We start from the raw sequence: 24004 nt of genomic DNA on the forward strand, positions 1-24004 counted from the left end.
TTTTATATTACTATATAGTACTAATAATGAGCTTCTTTTACATTGATTATATATGCTCAACACTTTGAGTGACATGCACTTACTTGACATAACTGAAAAAATAGTCTTACAAATTAAGGGTGTGTGGAAAAATAAGGCGTACTAATGACCATTATTTATAATTTTGCCACAAAGAGAGGCATTTATAAACCAGCTGTAAAAATTATCTGCATGTGAAAATGACTTTTCCGTCTAATTTTCCTTATTTCTGCATTGACCATCAAAAATTAATATAGCACCCTTATTGTTCTGCATTACATTGTTTATTTACTGTCATTTGAATTGCCTATTTACTTCCCTTATTTTTATGAATTTGAATTGAGTTATTTGAAAGCCACAAAATAAGGAGTTGAAAACAAAAAAAATATAGGCACTGTAATTGCACTTCTGTGATGTACAGTGAACAGAAATATAAATGGTAAATACAATTTTCTCAAAATAGCATTCTTAACCCCTTAAGGACACATGACATGTGTGACACGTCATGATTCCCTTTTATTCCAGAAGTTTGGTCCTTAAGGGGTTAAAGAACACATTACTTGTTTTAATGCAAAATAAAAACTAGTAGATTTTAAAAAAAAAAAACAGTTTTTAAGATGATGTGATAATGATGCAATGTTTGTGATTGGACCACACAAGAAAACCCCTTTCTCTCCCTTAATTTACACAAATCTGTCAGTAAAATATACAGCTCGCATGCTCTACAAACTGATCATTGCCTTGCAATAGCTTCAGTTTAAGCCTCACAAGGCTTGCAGTTTGACATAGACAAATATCTCCACATTGTCTTGTAAGTTTGGTACGTGATCTTTTGTAGACAGCTGTCTAAGCGGGTATTGCATTTCATTTAATATAGTAATGACTGAAAATGTTACAGCAGCACTTTGATTGCTTTAATGGTCCATTGCATGTGTCATCCACGTGCCCCTTTTAGAAACATAAGCTAACTTAAAGACTACAGGGGCTTTAACCATGTATGCTGAGTAATAACCAACTAACGATTCTAAATCTAGCCTATCAATCATAATCATCAAGAAATAATAGACACTGGCAGATATTTATTGCTGTACTATAACAATATTGCACTGTTGGCAGAGGCATAGAATATACCAAGGCAGCATAGCTTGGATATGCTGTGAATATGAACTCTGCTGGTGTGTGCCTTTGTTAAATTGACTCTTAAAGGGAGCTCACAGCACAGCTGCAGTTAGTGGAGCAGCATTAATTGTGAAACACTCTAATTTTTCACCATACACAGGGCTTGATTTCTCATTAGGCAGAGTAAGCACCTATCTATAGGCACCTATTTACAGCACTTGTTATGTGAACTTTTGGATCTCAGGTTGTCTGGTGAGTGGAGATAAATGCCGGGAGCCTTGGCAAGTGTCCTCTGTAGTCTAGTCATCATCCTATGCTTGATAACAGTCTTACAGGAACTGATTTAGAGGGTGTAAAATGTAGTACTGTCCCAGCTTTAGCAGTGTTTGTGTGTGAGGTTATTCAGGAAGAGGAAGGGATCACTTCCCATTTGCTAATTAATACCCTCTTACACGTGTAATGCACTGCAGATGCAGCAGGGACATCGAGTGATGCATGCTGTATAACAGCTCATGCTGTTTTACTACCAATCAAAGGAGGCTGAGTAGTTTGCAAATACAATTTCAAACTCCATATATTTGTACCCTAAAATTTCTTTTTCCTAAACTAACATTTAACCCCTTCCAAAAATCTTAACAAACTATTTCTGTAGTCCTAAATTTAAGCACTCAAACAATAAACACACCATGTACCTGAATATCAAATGTAACTATTTAATTCTATACCTAAAAGCAATAATTATTTTTAACACAGCTATAACCCCTCTCAAGATTTGAATGGTCTTAATACACGGTTTAATCTAACTCTGAAATTAATCTCTCTCCAAAACCTCTATTTACCCTAACCACTGCAAACCTTATTTTGAATCCTGCTTGCATTTACAAAGCTACATACACTCAGTATACACACAGATTCAAACACAATACATTGCAAGCTGACATGTTCACATGCATACTGTATATACATATGCAGTTTCCAAATACAAATGCATCTTTTTAAAAGTTTTTAAATTGATGCCTTAGATGTCCAGCGTGGGGAGGGGGACTGCATGGATCTTAGAATTCTGTGCATACAGGCACTAGATATGTGAATCCGGCTATGATTATACACATGCAGTGATGTATTTAGTATTTGTGCTGCCCTAGACATGACGGAAGTCGGGCACCCCCTAATTTACATTTGCCCCACCTCTTCCTGTCAATGCCACACCTCTTCCTGTTAAACGACTAACACACACTTTGACTGACAGACACACTCTCAGATACACTGACATACACACATTGATTTGACGCAAACAATTAGTGACTCACTGACATACACACAATAACTGACATACACACACAATGACGCAGACACACACACTGACAGGCATACACAATCACTCAGACACACACATTCACTGACAGACACTCACAGACACACACTGACACACACACACACACAATCACTCAGACACACAGGCGCCCTCACAGACACAGTCACTCAGAAACAAACACATATTCACTGACAGACACATACTCTCACTCACTGACAGACAGACACACAGTGACAATCCCACTGACAGACATACACACACAATAATTCAGATACACACTGACAGACATACACACACAATCACTCACATACACACTGGCAGCCAGACACACGCTGGCAGCCAGACACACGCTGGCAGCCAGACACACACTGGCAGCCAGACACACACAATCACTCAGACATACACACACTGACAGCCCTCCCCCTCCTTTTCCCTCCCCAAACATTAGCCAATTACTTTTTCTATTTTAGTTTAAATCAACCCAGCCTCCCTACCTTTGGGAGTGCTGGGTGGATTTTCTTTAACCTGGGGTCCAGTGGGTCTTCTTGCAGGGAGGGAGGCAGGCAGGCATGCAGGCGGTTGTGCTGTTAACTAAAAATCCAGGCGGATGGGCAGCACTGGCGAGGGAGCACTGATTAGTGAGCTGTTTCTGCTCAGCAACAGAGTGATGCCAGGAACCGGAATATGACGCCATGTGCCACCCACCCGCCCAGATTTTTAGTTAGCCGAATGCCACCAGGCTAACAAGGTATTTGCCTGGGCATTTAGGGGCAGCGTTTTTTGCCGCCTTCTGGAAAGTGCCGCCCAAGGCAAATGCCTTGTTTGCCTAGCGGCAAATATGTCCCTGTACACATGTCTATAAGGTCAGATGCGGAAGCAAAACTTACTTAAATTACTAACTAGCTAGGAGTGTGGAGATCTGGTTCCAAACATATGTGCAGACATTGTGCTTACTTAAAATGTTTCTTTGAATCTAAGCAAAAACTATTTTAGCTGAAAGGGTTACTCCAACCACTATAACCACGTCAGTGATTTGCCCTCCCCCTGTGAAATAGTTAATAAAATCTAACAGCTGCAGAGATATTAGCTGTATCTATGGAGGATTCAGGGGTGTCTCTATGGTGAGAGGTTCCCGGACTGGCCCCCAGGCTGTTCTGTCTCTGCTCCCCCTCCCTCGCGCGCAGCTTAATGAGACCGGAGCCGGAATATGACGTCATATTCCGGCCCCGGTCTCTTTCTAGCGCGCGAGGGAGGGGGAGCAGAGACAGAACAGCCTGCTCCCCCAGAAGAGCCTGCTCCCGGCCTCATGAAGAACTTCCCCTGTGGCCGCCTTTCAAGTTCTCCCTGCGGCCGCAGGTCACCCTGGCCCCAGGTGCCGACGGCCCACCGGGAAATTTCCCGGTATCCCGGGGGGCCAGTCCGGCCCTGGATGCGCCTCTAGTGGCTGTCCGGAAGACAGCCACTAGAGGCTGGCTTAACCCCAAATGTAAACATAGCAGTTTCTCTGAAACTGCTATGTTTGCATCTGAAGGGTTAACCCTAGAGGGACCTGGCACCCAGACCACTTCATTGAGCTGAAGTGGTCTGGGTGACTATAGTGTCCCTTTAATTTGTTTCAGACATTGACATCTTCTTTCAAAATGATTTGCTAAAAGGATTCTGGAGTCAACAGGGTAAATGTCTCTTGATTTCCATTCTACAGATAGCAAATTACAGGCAGTTATGTGTGCTCATGGTAAAAAAACAATTACTATGGCCATATTCGTGTTGTGTAAAGTGCTTTTAAATAGTTGGAATAAAATGCAGATCTTGAAACAGCCAATAACAGTGGCTGAAATTAGAAGCTTTAAACCTTTTAAACAAAGTGTTTTCCAATAATTACAGATGTGGTATTGTATTAAAGTGTTCTTAAACCGTAAATAAATCTGTGGGCATAAGACATTTCTCCTGGGTATAGCCGTGATAAAATGGCATATGGAATACATTATACTGTAGTAATAAGAAACAGCTAATACAAGTGTCTGTAATTTGCAGTTTAATTTTCATACCAAGGAACCCTCTGGTACCCTCTATTTTTTTAGTGTCTTTTTCATTTGATTGGGTGTAACTTAAGTATAATTTGCCTAAACTCTCAGCAGTTTTTTACACACTGTGTCTTTTTAAGTAATCATCTGAAGACCCATCCCAAAACTAGCATTTTACTAAAACCTGTGCTTTATAATTATTACTTCTGACCAAAACAAGTTGCTCTTGAAGTGAACTATTCATCAAAATATTATTTTTGAACATTTTCTTTGAGACTAAAAACCTTGTGCATACTGTTCTAAGATGCTAAGTTGCAGAATTGTTTTTATTTTCCAGTAAATACATTCTTTTAAAATGCTTTAATATTACATTAGCAAAACTTTATATTAGCACAAAAAAATAAGGTCAATAGCATACTTCCCAATTGTCCCATATTCAGCAGAATTCTGTCCCACCACTTCTATTTGCAAGTGGTCTGCCCAGGGTGCACACATGCCAGGTTGTCACTCACTTTTTAGAAAGGCTTTTCCACCTATCACTGCGAATTTGGAAACATCCCCAGATGGTGACAGTGCCACTTCAATGGTCCTGGTGCTTCATCGCCAGCATAGAACATATTGCACTTCAAGAAGAGCACTCTGAGGACTTCTAACTCATTTGGCACATTTAAACTTAAAGGGACACTATAGTCACCGGAATCACTACAGCATAATGTAGTGGTTCTGGTGTCTATAGCATGTCCCTGCCGTGTTAGCACTGTAAACACTGCCTTTTCAGCGAAAAGGCAGTGTTTACATTGCTGCCTAGTAACATGTCTAGTGGCAGTCACTAGAGTAATGTATAGCACCTATGTTCAACGTCTACACCATATGCATGGAGGCACTGAACACTCCCCATAGAGATGCATTGGTTGGAAAACTATTGGATTGGATGAGATCAAGATTAATGGAGGCGGGCTAGCTACAGTGCGGCGAAAAAATGTTTTATCACCTTATTTTTCCATGAAAAGGAGGCTGAGGACCCTAAAAGATAGCCCAACAATGGCCTTGATTTAAAAAATTTTGGATACATAATCCTAATCAAGGCATTGTTTGTAAATATTGAGCCTGCAATAACTATTTAATATTTTGATAGGTAAGCATACCTTCCAACTGTACCTATTTAGGAGGGACAGCCCATAATGTAGGTCCAAATCCTCCTGTTCCTCTTTTCTCTCATAATATTCCCCTTTTCTAGGAGCACCATATGGTTGCAGGGCCGTCTTTCCTGCATGGGCACACTGGGCAGTTGCCCGGGGGCCCCACAAGCATGGGATCCCCAGCGTGATGCCCATGTGCTATGGTCAACAGGGGAGATCCTTTGATCTCCCCTGCCGGCCCACGGAGAGCAAGCCCTGCTCACATGCTTTGGGCCCTCTAGAGACGGTGGGGAGATCAAAGATCTCCCTCACCAGCCCAAAGGCCCTTCATTAAAGGGAGGTACCAGGGAGGCAGTTTTTCACACGAGCATGCTGTGTCGGAGTGTTGCCGCGGCAATGCTCCAACACAGTATTCTGCTTGCGGGAGGAGTGAAGACAGCCTGCAGCTACTCTGGCAACACTCCGACACAGCATGCTCGCGTGAAAAACTGCCTCCCTGATCCCTCCCTCTAAGGGCCTACTCATCACTACTTACCACCGGACCACCAGGACTGGAATTGTCCCCCCTCCTTCAACAAAGGTACTAAGAAGGGGGGAGGATAAGAGGGACATGAGGTTTTTACAAAATTAAATACATTTTAAATAAAAATACTAAAAATCCCTTATCCCAATTCACCCCCCTCACACACACACAGCACCTATGCCACACACACAGAGCACCCCTCACATACACACATATTGCACTCTTCACATACACACATTGCACCCCTCACACACACATACACAGCATCCCACACACACACATAGAACCTCTCACAAACACAGCACCCCTTACACATATATCACCTCTTTCTCACACACACAGCACCCCACACATACACACAGAGCAGGGTGCCCCATTGCAGAACTGATCCATGCCACCCCCCCGACAGACACACACAGACACATACATACAGACACACATACATACAGACACATACACATACACATACATGCATACATAGAGACACACACACACATACATACACACAGACACATACATACACACAGGCAGACACACACAACACACATACATACAAAGACACAGACATACAGACACACACATGTACACACACATGTACACAAACATACATACAGTGACACACAGACACACACATACAGAAATACAAACAAAAACACACATATACAAAATGTTTAAGTCACCTTTCTGTTTCCTACCCTTTAGGTGCAGGAGGGTGACTTTCCCTGGTGTCCAGTGGTGGCTCAGGCTGTTACCACTGTGATTCCCGTTCCTTCCTCCCACGCGGGTTCTCTCTGATAGCTGGGAAATTCATCTCCATCGAGTGTGGCCCCAGCGGTTTGCCACGCGGGCCGGGGCCTCAACATATGGCGGTGGACACCCCTGCAACCGTCGTATGTACGCCACTGACACAAAGCATCCCTCACACACACAGCACCTCTCACATACACACAGAGCACCCTTCACGCACACAAAAAGCACCTCCCACATACACACAGAGCACCCCTCACACACTCTCAGTACCCCTCACGTACACAGAGTACCCCTTGCACACATTGCACTCTTCACATATACACATTGCACCCATCATATACACAACACTCCTCACACATACACAGCATCTCTCACACACACACACACAGCACCCCTCACATACATACATAGCACACACACAGCACCCTTCACACACAGCATCTCTCACACACAGCACCCTTCACACACATACACAGCACCCTTCACACACATACACAGCACCCCTCACACATACACAGCACCCCTCACACATACACAGCACCCCTCACACATACACAGCACCCCTCACACACAGCACACCTCACACACACACACTGCACCTCTCACACACACTGCAACCTCTCACATACACACACTGCAACCCTCAAATACACACAGCACCCCTCACACATATACCACCTTTTACACACACAGGACCCCTCACACACACTGAACCCATCACACACATACACAGCACCCCTCTCACACACACACTGCACCCCTCACAAACACACACTGCAGTTGTCTCACACACACATACAGCACCCTCACACACACACTGCACTCCTCACACACACACACACAGCACCCCTCACATACATACATAGCTCACACACAGCATCTCTCACACACAGCACCCTTCACACACATACACAGCACCCTTCACACACATACACAGCACCCCTCACACATACACAGCACCCCTCACACATACACAGCACCCCTCACACATACACAGCACCCACACACTGCACCTCTCACACACACTGCAACCTCTCACATACACACACTGCAACCCTCAAATACACACAGCACCCCTCACACATATACCACCTTTTACACACACAGGACCCCTCACACACACTGAACCCATCACACACATACACAGCACCCCTCTCACACACACACTGCACCCCTCACAAACACACACTGCAGTTGTCTCACACACACACACTGCACCCCTCACATACGCACAGCACCCTCACACACACACTGCACTCCTCACACACACAAACACTGCACCCCTCATACAAACACACACTGCACCCCTGACTGCTGTCTATCTGTGTGCATTCAGCAGTCTGTGTGTGTGTATTCAGCAGTATGTGTGTGTGTTTGTATTTAACAGTCTGTGCATATATTCTGCAGTCTATGTGCATGTATTCAGCAGTTTGTGTGTATGTATTCATCAGTCTGTATGTGTGTATTAGGCAGCTTGTGTTTGCATTTAGCAGTATGCGTGTGTGTGTACTCAATAGTCTGTGTGTGTATTCAGCAGTATGTGTATATGTATTCAGCAGCCTGTGTGTGCATTCCGCAGCCTGTGTGTGTTTAGCAGTTTGTGTATGCATTCAGGTGTCTGTGTGTATACATTCAGCAGTCTATGTCTGTGTACTCAGCAGTCTATGTGTAAGTATTCAGCGGCTTGTGTGTGTTTACGGCAGCCTATTTGTATTTTGCATTCTGTGTGTAGTCAGCAGTCCATGTGTGTGTGCATTGTATGAATGTATTAGATTTATTGGCAGTACCAATAAATATAAGCTTAATTTTATCGATAATTTACATTTTTACATCTGTAAGGGGTTGTGTAGTCAGGGCCCAAGTGCACTGCTTTGCCTGGGGGGCAATAATGTTGTTAAGATGGCACTGGTATTCAGCAGTCTGTGTGTATGTATTCAGCAGCCTGTGTGTATTCTGCATTCTGTGTGTGTGTACTCAGCAGTCTATGTGTATGTATTCAGCAGCCTGTCTGTGTTTACGTCCACCTGTTTGTATTCTCCCTTTTGTGTGTATTCAGCAGTCCGTGTGTTTGAATTGTATGAATTGCATTTCATGGAGGTACCAATAAGCTTAATTTTATTGATAATTTAAATTTTTATTCCTGTAAGGGATTGTGTAAGCAGGGCCCAAATGCACTGCTTTGCCCGGGGGAGGGGGGGACGGGGACTTTATGTTGTTAAGATGGCACTGTATGGTTGGTGTGTCTGAGTGTATAATAGAGCTCCAGAGCAATAATAATTAAAATAATAATATAATATATCATATATAAATATAATATAATAATAATAATACTTACACCCAGTAATATGTCTTTAAACAACAACACATGTGTTTAGAAATCAGTCTCTCCAAATAAGATTTGGTCCAAATTACACTTTAGGTGCATAAATTGTTACTAGCAAGTCTACTAAAGGTTTTCAGAACAGCCCTGCCTTGGCCAAACCCCCACTCACACTCCTAAAATTAAACTACCTTGTCTATTTCAAATGTTCAGAGACATGGGTCATACATCTTAATATGATGGCAAATCATATATGTTATGTTTGATATATGGGGGATCTGATTAGTGATCAGCAATTTCTCCAATAAAGTGTATGGGGATGTTGCTGTTCAGTAAGTAGAGTAAAACCTTACTGTGCTATGAGAATCCAGCCCTAAAGCTGGCGATGCTAGACAATTTGCATCTTGAAATGTAGTTTGTTGAACAGTACATTAGAGGAACACTATAGTGTTAGGAATACAACTCTGTATTCCTAAAGCTAAAGTGTCCCTGTCTGAATTAATGCTCACCCCCCCCCCCCTCACACACACACACACACACACACACACAAACTCACAGAGCACATTAAAAGTCAAACTATTTAAATATTTTTGCCTTATAGTACTTAATAATCGTGTCACTCTTGTGTCCTCATTGTTAACAGTAATTAGTAACAGTATTTTTGTGTGTCTCGTGTTAACATTGTAAACTGCTTTAGATTTTATCAAACTGTTTGTAATATTGGAATATTTCCTGCAAAACTCAGCTACCTTTTTTTTTCTACAAACTAAACCATAACAATTCCAGTAAAGAAGTAGAAATGAGCAATTGGACATGATATTCTGGGAATGCCTAATAAAGGACAGGTCTTATGCATTAGTCAATCACTTCTTGGTTTGATAACCGTTACAGCTCTGTCAGCAACAGATGCATCCTGGTGTCTTTGTATTTCATCCAAAAGTACTTCACCTCCCCAAAGAATAATGTATCTTTGTCACCCATGCTAAATCCCAACACTTGTCAAAATAGGAACAGGTTCTATCATTATTTGATGTGTTTGTTATCAGATTTGCAAGGCATGTATTACATATAGTGTGAATGTTTTGGTTATGCATGCAGGAAAACGATTATCAAAACAGGAAGTAAACATTGTGCTTTGGTTTTAAAGCACACGTCCATGAAAATGCTGTACTTGAAATGTAGTTTGAAGGGGGATATATGTTGGTATCCCAGTGACCTATACAGTATCATGTTGGCTAATGTGTCATAAATAGCCCTGTTACCAGTGAATTATTGTTGCCTACAGCTGTTTACAGTTATAAATACTAAAACACGTAAAAAGACAAAACAAAAACAGGTCTGATTGATTAGACCGCTATCACAATAAATAAATTATATTAGCATATATTCCCTCAAACAATCCTAAAGGGCCAGGAGATTATGCATTTTCTGGCCCCTGGAATTGTAATGGGGCCAAGAATTGCTTTTATCACTATATTGTTCGATATATAGTCACATTGACTAGCCCCACTCAGGGCTGTCCATGCACAGAGCATGCAATTGAAGCACTGTGCCAGTAGACTGCACAGATTGCACAGGGCAAGCACGTGTAATGACACAAGTAAACTGTGCTTTCTGGGAAGCTGGTTGTGAGGAACTTACTTTGTTGGGGTTTGAACCCTAATTTCCATGTTGCCCATTTTATTTACAGAATTTAATTTTAACAGACATATTTCTAATGCTAGGGATAAAAAAAACATTTTAAAATAGAAGCTTTTTTTCAAACTGAAACTGAACTATGCAGCATGAAAAGCATGAAACTGAACTATGCAGCATGATTTTTTGTGTAGTCTGTCCAACAGACTTGGGTCCCTTGCTCTGCTTCCAAGCTAAAAAAGACCTGTTTGAGAACAGTTTGAGATATAAACACAGTCTCTTTCCGCTTACCTTTCCTACAACCATCGAGCAAGAGTGTGATTGTTGTATGATGCTCTACTAGGGGAATTCTTGCACCTGTCTGTTGTGTCCATTTAAGGTATTCATTGTGCATTTAGGAACCAAGAAACCAAGTTAAATTTCCAGAATTTTCTTGTTTACTGTCATACACAAGGTTGTATTGTACCTACACTAAGCATGTACCGCTATGTATATCAGGAATATGGACTCTGTGGATCTAAAGCAGAGTTTCCCAATCGGTGTTCCGCTGAACCCTAGGGTTCCGCGAGAACAAAATTGGGGTTCCACATCCAAGATGGCCACTGCTACCTGCTGTTCCCAAAGAGTCGGAAACAGCAGAGATAGCGATTTTAAGCCCGCCTTGCAGTCAGTCTGCCTTGATATAAGCACGCCCTGCCGTCAGAGCCCGTCCTAGCACCTGCTCTGCTATCAGTCATCCACTTAGCTTGGCCGTAAGAGAGCCCGCCCTGCCGTCAGACATTTTCTATCACTCGTGGTAGAGGAGTGATAGAGAGTGTACCTGATTGTTAAAGCTCTGTTATTGTCATAGAAAGCTCTGTTTGGTAGGGACATAGAAAGCTCTGTTAGGTTGGGACATTAAAAGGCTCTGTTAGGAAGGGACATTGACATTCTCTGTTAGGGACTTTAACCCCTTAAGGACACATGACATGTCTGACATGTCATGATTCCCTTTTATTCCAGAAGTTTGGTCCTTAAGGGGTTAAAAGGCTCTGTCAGGGGCATTGAAAGACTCTGTGAGGGGCCTTAAAAAAAGACTGTCAGGGGAATTGAAATTCTCTGTTAGGGACCTTAAAAGGCTTGGTAAGGGACATTAAAAGGCTCTGTCAGGGGCATTGAAAGACTCTGTGAGGGACATTGAAAGATTGAAATTCTCTGTTAGGGACATTAAAATGCTCTGTCAGGGGCATTGCAAGGCTCTGTCAGGGGCATTGCAAGGCTCTGTCAGGGGCATTGCAAGGCTCTGTCAGGGGCATTGCAAGGCTCTGTCAGGGGCATTGCAAGGCTCTGTCAGGGGCATTGCAAGGCTCTGTCAGGGGCATTGCAAGGCTCTGTCAGGGGCATTGCAAGGCTCTGTCAGGGGCATTGCAAGGCTCTGTCAGGGGCATTGCAAGGCTCTGTCAGGGGCATTGCAAGGCTCTGTCAGGGGCATTGCAAGGCTCTGTCAGGGGCATTGCAAGGCTCTGTCAGGGGCATTGCAAGGCTCTGTCAGGGGCATTGCAAGGCTCTGTCAGGGGCATTGCAAGGCTCTGTCAGGGGCATTGCAAGGCTCTGTCAGGGGCATTGCAAGGCTCTGTCAGGGGCATTGCAAGGCTCTGTCAGGGGCATTGCAAGGCTCTGTCAGGGGCATTGCAAGGCTCTGTCAGGGGCATTGCAAGGCTCTGTCAGGGGCATTGCAAGGCTCTGTCAGGGGCATTGCAAGGCTCTGTCAGGGGCATTGCAAGGCTCTGTCAGGGGCATTGCAAGGCTCTGTCAGGGGCATTGCAAGGCTCTGTCAGGGGCATTGCAAGGCTCTGTCAGGGGCATTGCAAGGCTCTGTCAGGGGCATTGCAAGGCTCTGTCAGGGGCATTGAAAGGCTCTGTCAGGGGCATTGAAAGGCTCTGTCAGGGGAAATGAAAGACTCTGTCAGGGGCATTGAAAATCTCTGTTAGGGACATTGAAGGCTCTCTCAGGGACATTGAAAGACTCTGTGAGGGACATTGAAAGACTCTGTGAGGGACATTCAAAGGCTCTGTGAGGGACATTCAAAGGCTCTGTAAGGGACATTAAAGGCTCTGCCAGGGGCATTGAAAGACTATGTGAGGGGCATTGTAAGACTCTTTCAGGGACATTGAAAGACTGGTAACTGTATTTTTCAGTGTTCAAATCTTTTTGCTTCATGTCTAACTAAAAATCCTGCTTAAGTTCAGTTTTTCCTAAGTACGTTATCAAAATCAGCCTCCTTTTCAGTCAGGTTGTGAGATCTGTATTTTTCAAAGTGTTCAATTTTTTTATTACCAATAAACAACCATGAATTTGGAAAGCTGGTTAAAGCAGGGAACTCTTCAGAGAAAAAGGATTGCTACTTCTACCTGTTCGGCACTTATAGAAACTGATAAAGAAGATACAACTAAAATTCCAGAAACCATCCCTGAAATATTTGTATCTACTGTTCCTCAAATAGCAGAGACAAGTGATAAGTAAAAAAAAAAAAAAAAAGAAAAGCACACAATGCTAGCCAATCTTCTTCTCAAACAAAGAAAATAAAATATGATGATAGCTACTTGTCATTTGGATTCACAAGTGCCAGAAATGAAGATTGTACTGAAGCACAATGCGTACTTTGCAATAAAATATTGCCAAATAGTTCATTAGCACCTGCTAAATTACGACGTCATTTTGAGCAAAATCACACAGAGTACAAAGATAAAGACATTGACTATTTTAAGAGAAAGCTAAAGGAGCAAACAATTTCAAAATGCTAATGAAAAAGCCACAGAGGCTTCTTACAGAGTGAGTTACCACATAGCACTTGCAGGAGAAGCTCACACAATTGGGGAATCACTAATAAAACCATGTGCCAAAGGAATAGTGTGATGTATTTTAAGTAAGAAGTTGAGTAAAAAAATGTAAGCTGTGCCACTTTCCAACAGCACAGTTTTTGTGCCGTATTCATGATCTTGCTGATGACATCCATACTGAACTAATTTCTCGACTGCATCAATGTGATGGGCACTCACTGCAATTAGACCAATCCACAGATGTTGCAGGACTTTCAATTGTGTTGGTTTTTGTTAGATATAATTTTGACTTGCTTATGTGTAAAACTTTGAAAACTCATACCACTGGTGAAAACATCTTTAACTGTATCCGTAAATTCATGAACACACACAGTATAAATTGGGAAAAATGTGTAGATGGTGTGCAGTGATGGTGCCAAAGCAATGGTTGGGAAAGTGTCAGACGCTGTGACACGAATAAGAAATGTAGCAAAAAAACACACCAGTTCTCACTGTGTTCTTCACAGACCTGCACTGGTAGCTAAATATATTTCAATCTCACTTAAAACTGTGCTAGAAGAATCGGTCCAGAGTATTAATTTGATAAAAAGTCAACCATTACAGTCACGATTATTTAATATTATTTGTGAAGATATGGTTAGTCACCTCTCTGCTCTGCTTTTGCATTCAGAAGTCTGTTGGCTATCATGAGGTAAAGTCCTTGTTAGAATGTTTGAATTGCGTCAAGAGTTGTTTGCATATTTCCAGGATCATAAATTTGGATTATCTGATTGATTAACAAACACTCTGTGGTTATCCAAAGTAGCATATCTTGCAGACATATTCACAAAATTAAATGACTTATGTTTATCACTCCAAGGAAAAGACACAAATATTTTTTTTTTTCAAATTTATATTTTATTGTTTTTCAGCAAGCATAAAATGGGATACAGAATGAAGAGAGGGAAGGTAAACGGGGGGTTACAGAGATTTACAGCTCATTTATGAACATATTGGCATTGTCATTTAAACAAAGGTGGACACTTAGAGGTAGTTACCACATTGATACATCATATTTTATCAGTTCCATCGTTCATGTGACTAGATCACAGTTCTGCGTTGCGTGCCATCACTTTGTGGAGTGAGCGAGTTGGAGCTGAAATATGAGTCAGGGTAGGGGGTGTAGAAGGGGTGGGGAGGGTGGGGGGATTGGTAGAGATAGTGGGTTATTGGGGGGGGGTTGAGAGTACGTGAAGAATACCTTGCGCTTAGTTTCCTATGTGTTGCGCGATTACCATTCTTCGGTTAGTATGGTCTCAATTTACCTGGGGCATGCCGGAGGACTTGGGGAGATGGTTGGTAGTGTTTCTGCGTGAATGTCATCATGGGTGTCGGGTTCAGAATTCCCACTCGTGTCGTGTGGCTCCCCTTCCCACTGACCCCATCCCGTGTCAAATGCCAATTTCTTTTGCGGAGACATAATAGCCATTCTCTCGTATGTCTTGTATTGGGAGAGTCTATTCTGGAGTTGGGCCAAAGATGGGCAGGTCTGGGATTTCCAGTTTTGCGTCAGCAGATTTCTTGCTGCTAATATAGTGAGGGCTGCGATTTGTTTTTGTGTGATGGAGAGGTTGTCAGGGAGTATTAGCAGGAGACAGGAGATTTTTGTCAGGTGGAATTTGGGGATCTGCAGTTGGTCTAGTGTAGTTGATACTGCGGTCCAAAGAGGCCTGATATCACTACATGACCACCACAGGTGCTCCAGAGTACCCACATTGTCATTGCACCTCCAGCAGGTGTGTGATTTGGCGGGGTATATGCGATGAAGCCTCTGGGGGGTCATGTACCAGCGGTATAGAAGTTTTCTGTGGGCTTCAATGTGCGTATAGCACTTTGTCCATTTGGAGAGGCCATTGAGGGCTCGGAGCCAATCTAGGTCTGTCAATGTTATCCCACAGTCCATCTCCCAGTGGTTTTTATGGGGATGTGATGTGGAGGGGTAGAGTTCTTGCCAAGCCTTGTAGCTCAGTGTGAGTGTTTTGGGTTTCGTGGGTGCCGTCCAGCATCTACTCAGAAGTATGGAAGGGGTAATTCTGGTTGTGCTTGGTGTGGTATGCAGTGGGGACGTGTGTGCTTGTAGTGCACTTTTGATTTGTAAATAGGAGAATATCGCTTTGTTCGGGAGTTGCCACTGTTGCTGGAGGGTTGGAAACGTGATAATGCCCTTAGTGTCCAAAAGCTGTGACAGTGTCGTGATCCCTGCTGAGTTCCATATTTTTAGGGGGATGCTGGGCACTATGGCTCGTAAGACGGAGAGTGGGGATTTGGGATGTAGTGTGTCCCTGTAGCCCACCTTGTCCATGAATGCGTCCCATGTGGATATTGTAATTTGCGTGGTCGGGAACAGGTCAGTGCGTTTGGCCCTAAATTTCCTCGGTGTCCATAGGTGTTCTATTAGGGATGCATCCGTGAATTGTGCCCTCTCCATGTCCACCCATTGGAGCGTCCCTGGGTGCGCATGTAAGAGCACGCCTGCAGAAAGTATCGCGGCTTTATGGTATAATTGGAGGTTTGGGAGTCCCACTCCTCCAAGTCGTGGTGCTGTTTGGAGAAGCCCCAATGACACCCTCGGTTTTTTCCCGTTCCATATGTAGGTGCCACATAGTTTTTGTAGGGCTTTACAGAATTGGGGGGTAATCCCTAGTGGTATCATACGAAAGATGTACAGGATGCGTGGGAGGATCATCATCTTGTACGTGTTAATTCTCCCTAACCATGAGATATTAGTGTGTTTCCATCTGCCCATTTCTACCTTGCATAATGTCAGTAGGGGTTTATAATTCAATTGTGAGGTAGTAGAGATTGTGGCGGCTATTTTGACTCCTAGGTACGTGATTGAGGTTGACTTCCAATCAAACTGGTGGGAGGTTTGTAGCGAGGTTAGCAGAGGTTTGGGTAGATTTATTGGTAAGGCTTGGGTCTTGTCTTGGTTGAGGCGGTAGTAGGATATATCTCCAAAGTGATGTAGGAGGTTTAGCAATGGGGTGAGGGAGCGGTTCGGGTCCGACAGTGCTATAAATATGTCGTCGGCGAACAGGGCTAGGCTGTACGGTGTATTGTGGATATCGACTCCTATTATGTCGGGGTGAGACCGGATTTTCTGGGCTAGGGGCTCAAGTGCGAGTATGTATAGAAGGGGAGACAGAGGACAACCTTGTCGGGTACCATTTGTGATGGGGAAGGCAGTGGATAGGAAACCCCCGTGCGAGACTTTCGCTGCTGGGCGGTGGTACAGGGCCATAATGCTAGTGACAATGGGCACTGGGAAGTGGAAGTGTGTTAGAACTCTGGCCATGTAGGTCCAATTGAGGCGATCAAAGGCCTTCTCCGCGTCTAACGCGAGAAGGAGGCCAGGTGACCTTCTGGACTCTAACGTCGAGATCATATTCAGAATTTTTCTGGTATTGTCTGAGCCCTGTCTGCCCTGGACGAACCCTGACTGGTCATTATGAATTATTTTATGGAGGAGGGGGGCTAGTCGATTGCTGATCAGTTTTGCATACAATTTGGCATCTCCATTGAGGAGGGAGATGGGTCGATAGTTTTTGCAATGTGTGGGAGGTTTGCCGGGTTTGGGGAGAGTGGAGATATGTGCCAAGAGCATTTCGTCAGGGAGCGCTCCTTTAGTGGCGCATTCATTGATTAATTGGAGGAGTAGTGGTGCTATGGTGGGAGAAAATGTTTTATAATATTCGTTTGTGAGGCCATCTGGGCCTGGTGATTTGTGAGCTGGGAGTCGGGAAATCGCTAATGTGAGTTCGTCCAGGGAGAAGGGTCGTGTTAGGGGTACTATGTCTTCTTCTGTCAGTTTAGGTAGGTGGAGTGAGGACAGGAAACCATCTATTGTATCTGGTGTCGGCTCAGCGACGTTAGGGTCATGTTTCAAGTTATATAATTCACTATAGTATTTGGCGAACTGATCTACGATAGTCTGGGGGTTTGTTACCTTCGAACCCTTAGAATCATGGAGGAAGGCGATCCTGGAGGCGACAGTTCTTTTCTTTAGCTGTGACGCTAAAATAGCCCCAGCTTTATTGCCACTCATAAAAAAATTGTGTTTAAGCTTCCTAAGTGTGTATGTTGTTTTGGCTAGTTCGATAGTGTTTAGCTTGTTATGAAGGGCCAGAAGTTCTGATTTAGTGGTGGGATTTGGGTCCCTTTTGTTATGGTGAGTTAGAGTGCGAATATTTTCTAAGAGGTTAGTGTATTCAGCCATTCTCCTCTTTTTAGCATGGCTAGCATGTTTGATGAAACTGCCTCTTATGACCGCTTTATGTGCTAACCAGATATTTTCAATTGAGGATTCGTCGGTTTTATTTTCTGTGATATAGTGTTGTAAATCTTGTGTTATTTGGGACACCACTGATGGGTCTGCTAAGAGGGACTCATTGAGTCTCCAGGAGCCTGAGCCTCTGTTGGAGAACGTCTCGCTAATGCTGAGTGTTATGGGGGCATGATCCGACCATGTCATTACTCCAATTGTGGCTCCCTCTATCCGGGCCATTGACATAGAGGAAATAAGGAATCTGTCTATCCGTGAATAGCTGTTGTGGGCTGCCGTGTAGCAAGTGTGGTCTATATCTGTTGGGTGTAGAATGCGCCACGGGTCTACCATGCGTGCTGCGGCTAGTGTGGAACATATCTTTGTTGTAAGTGCGTGCCTGTGTTTGAGTGTGCAACTCTTGACTTGAGCTGTGGATGAGGAATCCAGGGTACTATCTAATAAAAAATTTGTGTCGCCTCCAATGATCACCTCCCCGTGTTTATACATATCAGTTAGCGCTAACATTCTTAGCAAAAATTCATTTTGGTTACCGTTGGGGCTATACACATTAATGAGAGTATAGGGAGCATTGTTCAACATACACTGTATAATTAGATAACGACCTTTCTTGTCACTGATCTTCCTAACCAAAGAGAACACCACATCTTTGCCAATCACTATGGAGACTCCCCTTTTTTTGGCCGAGTAGCATGAGTGGAAATCGTGTGGGTACCACTTGGAAGTGAATTTGGGTCTGGAGCCCCATTTAAAATGGGTCTCTTGGAAAAATGCCACTTGGGCTCCACTCCTCCTTGCCTCTTGAATGGCCAGGCGTCGTTTATTCGGGGAGTTAAGCCCTTTAGCATTGAGGGACATTATTTTAATCACCATCTAATCAGTGTTTGGCGCGCTGTGCCGGTGGTTCGTAAGGGGTAGCCGAGTCTGTCGACCTCTCTTTCAGGCTATACTGAGGGGTAGTCGTGGTTTTTGTAACCTTGATAGGTCTAGGCGGTGTGTAATAATGTGCAGGAGTTAGATTATGTCTGCACGAGACTCTCATTGGGGTGGTGGGATAGGGGTGGAAAGTAGAACATGGGGTTAAACTATATACATCATTCCGAAAGTCACATTCTGGTGACATGTGGTTGCCGAAGGCAACGGAGAGGAAAGGCTACTAAGGCCTTGGGGGTGTACCACACGAGGTGTAACACTAAGGTCTCAGTGCACTTGAGAACTATAAGAACGTAGAGCATGGTGCATCCGGGTGTAACTCACCCGTAGCGGCTAGGCTTATAGCCTATAGTTAAACCCTGGTAAGGTGACATAGGTGAACAACAGTATAACATAAATATAACACATGAACGGTATAAACCTGTATTCAAAGTCCTTAGTAAAGGGCGACCTGGCAGTAGGCGGGTAGTCTCAGGTCGGTGCCTCTCCGGGATCTGTGCGTGCTTGGGAGGCTCTAGACACTCGTGACCAGTCCTTCTGCAGTGCCTTAGGTGTTTGGGCTGAGGCTTGTTTCTTCTTAGGGCTGGTGGATAGGAAGGGCACGTCCCAATCTTGCAGTGCCTTTTTACCGTCTTCAGGAGTCATGATGGGTCTGTCGATGCCATTCCTTTTAACAAGCAGTTTTGTGGGGAAGCCCCATTTGTAAGGAATATTTGCGCTCCTCAGCGCTTCCGTTATTGGTGCAAACGTGCGCCTTTTGGTCATAGTCGCTGCGGAAAGGTCCGTAAATAGTTTAATGTCTCTGTATTGTTCCGGCCACTTGTTCGTGATCCTAGAGGTTTGCATGATCCTGTCTTTGACAGTGAAGTGATGCACTCTAGTGATTGTGTCTCTAGCAGTTTCAGGTGGGAGATGTTTAGGTTTGGGGAGCCTGTGAGTTCTGTCAAGTATGAGGTCAAACTCCGACAGTGATGGGATCAGGATTTTAAACAGGTCTTTAACATACCTGGATAGGTCCTGTTGCGTTACCGTCTCAGGTATACCCCTTATTCGAATGTTATTCCGCCTGCTCCTGTCTTCTTGGTCGGCCATTTTGTCTTCTAGGAACTTAAGCTTGCGTTCGAGTTCTGTGTAGGCCTCAGCCATCACATTGTGTGCATCCACCAATTCTTCTGTCCTGTCCTCCAGGGAGGCAGTGCGTTCTCCTATGCTGTGGATGTCAGCTTTGATGTCTGCTGTCATTTTTTGCATGTCAGCTTTGAATGAAGTTTGCAGCTCCTGCATGATTAGCCTGATTGAGGCATTGGTCGCTGGGCTGCCAGGCGCAGGTGGATATTCCCTTGTTTCAGAGCCCTGGGTAGGAGAGTGCCGGCCGTCGGCGCCATCTTGGATTTTCGGCTCCGCGGTTTGGGGCCGTTCTAGGTGTAAATTTAAGGTTTTCTGCTTAAATTTTTTTGATGCCATTTGTGCTGGGTGTTCACCTGCGGCTGGGTGTGTCTGTTTGCTCGTTTTCTCGGGTTTAACTCGCTGTTATTGTCGGTTTATTGCCGCGGACCGGGAGAGCTCCGTTTCTGCACGTCCGCTCACATGTGCAGTCAGGCCACGCCCCCAACACAAATATTTTTTTTTTATAATTCTTTATTTTGTTGTGCATGGGATAACAAATGCATACCTGCAATGCCGCAACAGCAGTTACAGGCAATTGGAAAACAAGCATAAGTCAACAGTTGCATGGCATTTATAGAAAAGCACATTTTTATATTTTATAAAACAAACTGAATACAGGCTGATTGTATATATGTCTATCTTAGTGGGTCTTAGTGGATCAACAAGCGTAAAACAATAAACATACAGCGGTACTTAAGTATAAAAAAAAAAAAAAAAGGTGAAGACATGCAAATAGTGTCTAACTAGCTGGATCTTGCTGCTTAAGTTGCCTAAGCTGGATATATCGAGTTAAATGCTTATTAGGCATCGATAGCCCCTGCAGCTTTAATTCAAGAGGTAGTGCCCTGTTGGAAATGTTACTCTTCAATTCAAGAGGTAGTGCCCCGTTACTCAGTCCGCAGTGTGGAGGCTGAAGGCTGGAAAGTCTCCCTGTGGTACAGAGTGCGCCCCAGCTGCTGTCCTCTAGCCGCTGTGGTTCAAATGGTAGGTGTTGCCGTGGGGGTACTGTGAGATGGGGCGTTGTGGTGCATGTGTGTCATGCGTCTGGACCGGGTCGAGGGGTGGTCTGCTGGGTCTGGTGATCCGGTTCTACAATGCTTATCCCAGTTTGCTGCCTTTCCGACCTGTTTGCCGTGTGTGGGTACCTGTGGTCTGTCATGTACCGATGTTGTGTGTGATCGTGTTCCCGCCGATCCGCTGTCATCACCAGGTATGTAGGGACTTGGATTTGTGGGAGTTGCATCCCCCAGGGAGCGGAAAGTGGTAGTCTCCCCTGTGCGCTCTGTCTGATTTGTGGTTGCCACCATTTTAGATGTGGCTTGGGCTGTGTTGTGACAGTGCGTTGGGGCCTTGAGACCTTTGTTGCTGTAGGGGCAGCAGAGTGTGGGCCGGGATCACCCCCACCGGCCCAGGGGGGGGGGGCAGGGCCCGGTTCGGCCATCTGAGGGAGTCCGGCTGGACACTGTCGGGCAGGATAGTGGGGCAGCGGCCGTCCGCCCCACTCACTGCCCGAGTAGGCCTCATCCAGTGAGGACGACAGTTATCACTTCGAGGGACTAAAACAAAATAAATTGCAAGCCTCTCCTCGGTTCCAGTGCTTCCTCATGTGCTGGTCCACCGCTTTTGGTCATCTGGTAGGATCAAGAATCCCATTTTTGAGCTTAAAAGTTGGAAAATTGCTGGAGCTGTTGTTACATGCGACCAGCCAGCATGGCGGTCAGGCCCCGCCCCCAACACAAATATTTTTAATGCAAGAGATAAAATATTTTTACTGTCTCGTAAGCTGCAGTTTTGGACCTCATCTGTTGAGCAAAATAATTTGAACTCTTTGCCAAAACTTAAGGATTTTTTTTGAAGAATCAGAAATTGAACTTGAAGATAAAATTTGCAATGAAATTGTAGATCATCTTCGCCATTTAATCACATCTATTATTCAGTATTTTCCATTCTTGAATGAAAACAATAATGACTGGGTTCAAAATCCATTCATAAAAGACAAGCCAGACAATTTTTCTGATGTAGATATTGAGAATCTGATCAATATAACTTACGAAAGTCAACTAAGCCAAACATTTAAAATAGTTCCTCTTATTTCTTTTTGGTGTGATTTACGTGAAGAATACCCAGAATTGTCCAAGGGGGCAATCAAAGGTCTGTTGCCATTCGTCAGCACATACTTATGTGAAACTGGATTCTCACTTTACTCTTCAACAAAAACAAAGTATCGAAAACTACTTGACGCAACTGCAGACATGTGAATGCAATTGTCAACAATTAAACCAGATATAAAAATAATTTGCCAGCAAAAGAGAAGTCTGCTGATTGAAAGGTTTGCGCTGCGCTACTCTACGGCACACATTTTTGGGGGCAGGTTCCAAAGTTTTGCAATACCATGTCAAAGGGTTCCAAAGGAAAAAAATAATTGGGAAACCCTGATCTAAAGGATTGTTTTAAAGGAATTTATTGCTCAATAAAAAAGTAGTTTTTAAAGTGCCAAGCAAGCTATGTTCAAGCTGGACTTGTGTGCCTGTATATTTTTTCTGAGTCTACTGACTTTGGCTATACATTGCCATGTGCCATCAGTCCATCAGTTTCCCATTATGAGTGCCATTCCCGTCTGCACACATCTGTTTGTTTGTAATTGGCAGGCTCATATTATACCACTGCATTTATAACTTGGCTTTGTTTGCCCTTATCGTCATTGCCCTTTGCCAGGGGAAGGGAGTGCCATACATAAAAGTTTCATCAGTTCCTAAATAAAACAATCACTGATTTTACTTGCTTTGCTAGGCATATTTTTGTTAGACCAAAGTAGGTTTGTTTTTTTTGTGGGGGGGGGAGGATGATTTTAGTAAATTTTTGCTTTTGCCCATTCGTTATGTTCAATTATGTCAGAAATCTGATATTTTAAACTTTTTCTGATGATCATACCATATGCATAAGCTTTGGTGAACATTTTTGTCACGCAGTTCCAAACTCTCTTCGGGCCTGCCTATGCTGGGCTTTGTCTTCAACATTGGCAACAGTGCAAGCTTTGAGATCTTTAAAGGTCCAGTTTCGTCCAGTTCAATGATCCTAATCGGATACTGTAGGAGCAAGTACAGTACTTGCTATGATGAGCATACAATTCTGCCATATGGAAGTATTTCATGCATGAGTGCCATCACTGTATAATAGGTTATGAGAGCCAGTAAGCACAGTCCTGGCTCTCATTCCCCGATGGCTTGAAAGTGTGGATATGTGGAGTTTTTATAGTGAGTAGATTGTTCCTTTAAGCACCTTTGTCACATGATATTTTAATGCTCGCACTATTGTGTTTTCCATCCTGCCATATTTACAGTTGTGTACTCTGTTCTACAAAATAGTAATTCATTAAACATATCAGATTTGAATGGTCTTATAGGTAACAATGTGCAATTTTTCAATAATAAATAACAGATACTCCACTAATACTATACCGATGAACATTCTGTCTTAAAGTAACATTATAGTGGCAGAAATACAAACATGTATTCCTGCCCCTATAGTGTCAAACTATTTAGGTCCCACTTAGATCACATGGGAAAGGTGAGTTTACTTACCTTTTTCCCACATGATCGTTCGTCTCCATGTATTGCCTGACACAGGAAGCACCTCTATTGAAAGCACCTCTAAGTGTTTACAGTGCTAATGCTGCAGGGACATCCTATAGACACCAGAACCACTACATTAAGCTGTAAGGGTAATGATGACTACAGTGTCCGTTTTTATTTCGTATTACAAGGCTAAGATTGAATGTGAGAATAAACAAAAAAAAGGACAAGGGGATTCCTACATATCTCAAGGAAATGATTATTATCAATAATGCTATCACTATTCTGTATCTAAACAATATGAATGCAAAATAGATGTCATATATACCTCTTGATTAAATTGCACAC

General features: G+C 43.6%; 1 protein-coding gene across 1 annotated transcript in view; it reads left to right on the plus strand.

Moving 5' to 3' along the window:
- Positions 1 to 24004, plus strand: part of ITGA9 (integrin subunit alpha 9) — a 496852-nt gene that overhangs the window by 152727 nt on the left and 320121 nt on the right. The window lies entirely within an intron of this gene.

The sequence above is a fragment of the Pelobates fuscus genome, chromosome 4 (assembly GCF_036172605.1).
Source record: "Pelobates fuscus isolate aPelFus1 chromosome 4, aPelFus1.pri, whole genome shotgun sequence".
Taxonomy (NCBI): Eukaryota; Metazoa; Chordata; class Amphibia; order Anura; family Pelobatidae; genus Pelobates; species Pelobates fuscus.